This window comes from Entelurus aequoreus, linkage group LG09 (genome assembly GCF_033978785.1).
Source record: "Entelurus aequoreus isolate RoL-2023_Sb linkage group LG09, RoL_Eaeq_v1.1, whole genome shotgun sequence".
NCBI lineage: Eukaryota > Metazoa > Chordata > Actinopteri > Syngnathiformes > Syngnathidae > Entelurus > Entelurus aequoreus.
The window spans coordinates 75,048,878-75,055,964 of NC_084739.1; positions in this window are offsets into that span (position 1 = coordinate 75,048,878).

The following is a 7,087-nucleotide window of genomic DNA, read 5'->3' on the forward strand; positions in this document are numbered from 1 at the left end:
CGCCAGAAAAATGTCAACGTTTGTAATTCGTCTCCACAAATTCCGATCTTGATCATAACTGGTTCAAATAATGATGATGACACCATGAAGTGCCGGTTGAGTCATTAGCTGTTCGTACCCATTTGTAGTGGGCGGAGTCTGGCGGTGAAAGCTGCTCCTCGCCATGAACCATCAAACTGTCATGACTTGACTTTAAACGGTCAGCTTCAACTTCCTTCCACATGCTCCGATCTTCCTGAATGTTATGATAGTGGGTTGGGGCATTGTAAAGGACCCACCCACCCGTTTAACGCTGCTTGCAGCTTTAATTATTTGTTGTATGTACATCTGGCTATCTGGCGAACAAACACGTGATTACAAATTGTTAGTGTTATTGATACATTTGTCTCTATACAAAATACCTGGTGACTTATTTCATTACTGACATCTTTCCTTTACCTTTTTTTATCACGTTTTCCCTCTTCTTCTTTTCTTTTCTTTTCATAACACTAGTATGAAGAGATAGGACAAGTTAGCATACTTTTAAGATGGCGGCAAGTATTAAAATGCACTATTTTTTTTAGGTGTAAACTTACTAAACTAGTTAAAAAGCCAGCATAAAATGTTAGCATGCTATTATAGGAGATGTTAGCATACTTACAAGATGGCGCCAAGCATCAAAATCCATGATTTTTTAGGTTTAAACAAACACAATTTGCTAAAAAGCTAGCAGAAAACATTGGCATGATAACACTAGTATGATGACATAGGACAAGTTAGCATACTTTTAAGATGGCGGCAAGTATTAAAATGCATAATTTTGAGGTGTAAACATACAAAATTAGCTATAAAGCTAGCATTAAATGTTAGCATGCTAATATAGGAGATGTTAGCATACTTCCAAGATGGCGCCAAGCATCAAAATCCATGATTTTTAGGTTTAAACAAACATTAGCATGATAACACTAGTATGATGACATAGGACAAGTTAGCATACCGTTAAGATGGCGCCAAGTATTAAAATGCACTATTTTTTTTAGCTGTAAATTTACAAAATTAACTAAAAAGCTAGCTTAAAATGTTGACATTAACATACTTCCAAGATGGCGCCAAGTATCACAATCCATAATGTTTAGGTTTAAACAAACACAATTAGCTAAAATGCTAATATAACACACTGGCATAACGCTAGTATGTTGACATAGGACAAGTTAGCATACTTTTAAGATGGCTCCAAGTCTTGAAATACACTATTTTCAGGTGTAAACATACAAAGTTAGCTAAAAACGCTAGTTTAAAATGTTAGCATGTTAATATAAGAGACATTAGCATACGTTCAGGATGGCACCAAGTATAGATGTAAACCAGGCCTGGGCAATTATTTTGACTCGGGGGCCACATTTAGAGAAAAAAATGTGTCTGGGGGCCGGTATATCTATTTTTTTAGGAACACTAATACAAAACCTCACAATAATGTCTGATTGAATGCTAAAAACGTTATGACAGACCGCCTTAAAAAACGTAATGGAATTTTATTTTTTCTATGACCGATAAAACACTGAATATTGACAAAATGTGAACGTCACACCCCCTTTCAATCGACATATTTTACAATCAAGTGAAACGCAACAAAAATGCAACAAACAGTGAAATATGAACGAGAAGCGTACAAAATAAACCCACCTACAATCTGATATATCTGATATATCACTAAGCTTTAGGACTTTCTTGTGAAAATCTCCTTCTGCGTCTGTGGAAACGCTTCCCGCCCACATTGCTTGGTGACTCGTCTGAGCTGCTGTGACGTAGATTACCATAGTAACTGGTATATCATCCATAAGCGCAGATTCCAACCATTGAAATACTTTGTATAGTTGAAGACTTACAGTCATTGGAAAACATCACTGCACCTCACACACTTTCCATCTTAAAGATCTAAAAAAATTATTTGGGAATGTCCGGCGGGCCAGATTGAAAAGTTTAACGGGCTGCATGTGTGCTTAATTTGCCCAGGTCTGGTGTAAACAAACAAAATTTGCTAAAAAGCTAGCATAAAAAGTTAGCATATTAACACTACAATTATGACACAGGACAAGCTAGCACACTTTTAAGATGGCGCCAAGTATTAAAACACACCATTTTAAAGTGTAAACATACAAAATGAACTAAAAAGCGAGCGTAGAGAGACGTTAGCATTAGAGATGTCCGATAATGGCTTTTTTACCGATATCCGATATTCCGATATTGTCCAACTCTTAATTACCGATACCGATATATACAGTCGTGGAATTAAATTATATTGTAGCGTCCCGGAAGAGTTAGTACTACAAGGGATTCTGGGTATTTGTTCTGTTGTGTTTATGTTGTGTTACGGTGCGGATGTTCTCCCGAAATGTGTTTGTCATTCTTGTTTGGTGTGGGCTCACAGTGTGGCACCTATTAATAACAGTGTTAAAGTTGTTTATACGGTCACCCTCAGTGTGACCTGTATGGCTGTTGACCAAGTATGTCTTGCATCAATTCGTAATGAGTAAAGCCGGTAGATATTATGTGACTGGGGTGGCATGCACGTAAAGGCAGTGCCTTAAAGGTTTATTGTCTCTCCGTACCTCTCCCTACGTCCGTGTACACAGCGGCGTTTAAAAACATCATACATTTTACATTTAAAAACCAATACAGATAATAACAAAACCGATACCGATAATTTACGATATTACATTTTAAAGCATTAAGAAGTGACATCAGTGTGTAAAGGATATCACCACATGGGCTCAGGAACAGTTCAGAAAACCACTGTCAGTAACTACAGTTGGTCGCTACATCTGTAAGTGCAAGTTAAAACTCTAACTTTATCGGACATTCCTAGTTCGCATACTTCCAAGATTAACGTCAAGTATCAAAATCCATGATGTTTACTACTTGCATAGCAACAGGCCCATAATTACACTGAAGGGGAACATTTTTTCCCCATTGTAGCGCCCTCCTAAGGCCGTGTGCGCTCTTGGCATTCGCCAATTCCGCTTATCGGTGTTCTTTTTTTTTACCGTACACTACATCCAATCTCGGATCAACCATTGCAGTAAAAGTGTCTGCTTTCCAGATGGCGTCGGAGGGGACGGCGTAGTGACCACGCAGGACCAAAAAACAGACTTAAAGGGTCTGTTTGCAACGTTTACACAGAGGCCTAGAGGGCGCCGACGTTCCAATGTATCTTACACAGCATATCCCGCACATGACGACGTAACTACGTGCGCACGTGACACGCGCATTAGCTTCGGGTGTTGTTGGCTAATAGCGATTCGGCTAGTTAGCATTAGCTCTATCGTGACAACAACATGACTGCATATTGCTTCTCTTGGACTGCTCTTGTGTGTGTGCCTACGTGTTGGCGAGACCTCGTGAGTGACGGCTGTGAACGCCAATCGTTTAATTATTTACATAAACTTGGTAAATGTGAAGAATATTGTGTGTGCTGTTAAGCCGCGAACGGTAACCTAAGCTAGCCAATGGTGTTTTTGCTTGGAACAAATGTAACTGTGAGGAAGTTGCAGACAGCCCCTTTAAATGCTCATGACTGACACACTGGCGCACAATGTGTTAGAGGCATGCTTGGCCCCGCCCCTCACCAAATATTACCTTTCCTCCATTGACTTTTTCTCATCATTCAGGCCTTTTCTCACAAAGCACTGATGTTTACCTGACATGTTGCCGTGGTAACATGATACTGCCTTGTGTTTTTGTTTTTGTTGTTGTTGTTTGGAGAGAAAAATGATGGCCGCTCGCTGGACACGCCTCCAAAAGTCCCTTGCTGGTTATGTATTACTTTGTGATATGAGCAAGCTGATTTATTCATAAATGTTTGAAACATGAGTTGTTGTGTTCAATTTGCACACCAGACGTCAATTATCTTGACTCGGGGGCCACATTGAGAGAAAATAACGTGTCTGGGGTCCGGTGTGTATATGTGTAAAAAAATACAAACACATATAAATACATACTGTATGTATTATAGGGGCTGTCAAAGTTTGCTTTCTTCACTTTCTCCGGCTTCAAAATAAAAGTGCTACGCTACGGTTTAAATACAAAACCCAAAACCAGTGAAGTTGGCACTGCCAGAATAATTGTATCTATCCATCCATCCATCCATCTTCTTCCGCTTATCCGAGGTCGGGTCGCGGGGGCAGCAGCCTAAGCAGGGAAGCCCAGACTTCCCTCTCCCCAGCCACTTCGTCCAGCTCTTCCCGAGGGATCCAGCCGGGAGACAACGTGTCCTGGGTCTTCCCCGTGGCCTCTTACCGGTCGGATGTGCCCTAAACACCTCCGTAGGGAGGCGTTCGGATGGCATCTTGACCAGATGCCCGAACCACCTCATCTGGCTCCTCTCGATTTGGAGGAGCAGCGGCTTTACTTTGAGCTCCCCCCGGATGACAGAGCTTCTCACCCTATCTCTAAGGGAGAGCCGCTTGTACCCGTGATCTTGTCCTTTCGGTCATAACCCAAAGCTCATGACCGTAGGTGAGGATGGGAACGTAGATCGACCGGTAAATTGAGAGCTTTGCCTTCCGGCTCAGCTCCTTCTTCACCACAACGGATCGATACAGCGTCCGCATTACTGAAGACGCCGCACCGATCCGCCTGTCGACCTCACGATTCACTCTTCCCTCACTCGTGAACAAGACTCCGAGGTACTTGAACTCCTCCACTTGGGGCAGGGTCTCCTCCCCAACCCGGAGATGGCACTCCACCCTTTTCCGGGCGAGAACCATGGACTCGGACTTGGAGGTGCTGATTCTCATCCCAGTCGCTTCACACTCGGCTGCGAACCGATCCAGTGAGAGCTGAAGATCCTGGCCAGATGAAACCATCAGGACCACATCATCTGCAAAAAGCAGATGTAATTGTATCTAAGTTATCACAAAACTTTGTGTTGCCATGAGTTCCCGGCGAGCAGACAAAACTGTCTTTGATCTTACCAATCAAAAGGCTTGTAAAACTCCACTGTGTACGATGGGAAGCGACATGAAGGCGTCGGTTTCTTTGATCTATTTTAATCCACAGGAAGATTTTGTCTTGACCCCAGATCTACAAAGTGGAGAGGAAGCAGGACCTGACGCAAGCTCCAGGCATCTTTTCTTTGAACTGTTTTGTGACCGAGGGCAACGGCTGTTTACGACCCCCCTTCCTTTAGAAATAGCTGTTGCCATGTAATCAGGGAAAGTCCAAATAAAAGAGGAGGCGGGCAACCTTTCGTCAGAGCGTGGGACGACACTGTACAAAGGTACAGGTCTACGCGTTTCTCCTCATTGAGCCAAATTGAATCCTGTCTCTGTTTAATTCCTTGCTTCTTGTCTGTTTAATAGATGTCATCAGTGTTTGAACCTGACAGGCATGTTGTGTAAATGGTAAATAAAAACAGAATACAATGATTTGCAAATCCTTTTCAACCGATATTCAATTGAATAAACTGCAAAGACAAGATATTTAACGTTCGACCTGGAAAACTTTATTTTTTGCATATATTAGCTCATTTGGAATTTGATCCCTGCAACACATTTCAAAAAAGCTGGCACAAGTGGCAAAAAAGACTGAGAAAGTTTAGAAATGCTCATCAAACACTTATTTGGAACATCCCACAGGTGAACAGGCTAATTTGGAACAGGTGGGTGCCATGATTGGGTATAAAAGCAGCTTCCATGAAATGCTCAGTCATTCACAAACAAGGATGGGGCGAGGGTCACCACTTTGTCAACAAATGCGTGAGCAAATCGTCAAACAATTTTAGAACAACATTTCTCAACGAGCTACTGCAAGGAATTTAGGGATTTCACCTAATACGGTTTGTAATATCATCAAAAGGTTCAGAGAATCTGGAGAAATCACTGCACATAAGCAATGATATTACAGACCGTCGATCCCTCAGGTGGTACTGCATCAAAAAGCGACATCAGCGTGTAAGGATATCACCACATGGGCTCAGGAACACTTCAGAAAACCAATGTCAGTAACTACAGTTCGTTGCTACAGCTGTAAGTGCAAGTTAAAACTCTACTATGCAAAGCCAAAGCCAAAGCCATTTATCAACAACACCCAGAAACGCCTAAGGATTTGCTGGGCCCGAGCTCATCTAAGATGGACTGATACAAAGTGTAAAAGTGTTCTGTGATCTGACGAGTCCACATTTCAAATTGTTTTTGGAAACTGTGGACGTTGTGTCCTCCAGAACAAAGAAGAAAAGAACCATCCGGATTGGTCTAGGCGCAAAGTTGGAAAGCCAGCATCTGTGATGGTATGGGGGCACGGGTAACTTACACATCTGTGAATGCACCATTAATGGTAAATGGTAAATGGGTTGTACTTGTGTAGCGCTTTTCTACCCCTTTTTAAGGATTAGTTCTGAAAGGTACATACAGGTTTTGGAGCAACATATGTTGCCATCCAAGCAATGTTACCATGGACGCCCCTGCTTATTTCAGCAAGACAAAGCCAAGCCACATGTTACAACAGCGTGGCTTCATAGTAAAAGAGTGCGGGTACTAGACTGGCCTGCCTGTAGTCCAGGGCCTGTCTCACATTGAAAATGTGTGGCGCATTATGAAGCCTAAAATACGACAACGGAGACCCCCGGACTGTTGAACAACTTAAGCCGTACATCAAGCAAGAATGGGAAGGAATTCCACCTGAAAAGCTTAAAAAATTGGTCTCCTCACTTCCCAAACGTTTACTGAGTGTTCTTAAAAGGAAAGGCCATGTAACACGGGATGCTTACTGCGAGAGTGAACTATGTTCCGGCACTGGATCTTCGGATCCGCTGGTCTTCATGCTGTCTGTCATCATTAGCTCCAGGTGTGCAGATTGTAGATGGCCTGCAACCTTGCAGGCACGTGGCCGCGATGCGTGCAGAGCGAGCAGGGGCGTGTCCCGGCGCGCTTCTAGCGGAGGTGCTGGCAGAGCTTGCCGCAGATGACATGTGGGATTGTGCACGCGCCATGACAGATACATACGTTTTTGATCCCTCTACATTGTCACCTATTTTATTTAAATGTCAAACAGCAATAATTAGACATAAAAATATGGTTACATTTTCGTTCAAGCCTCAAGTAATGTAACT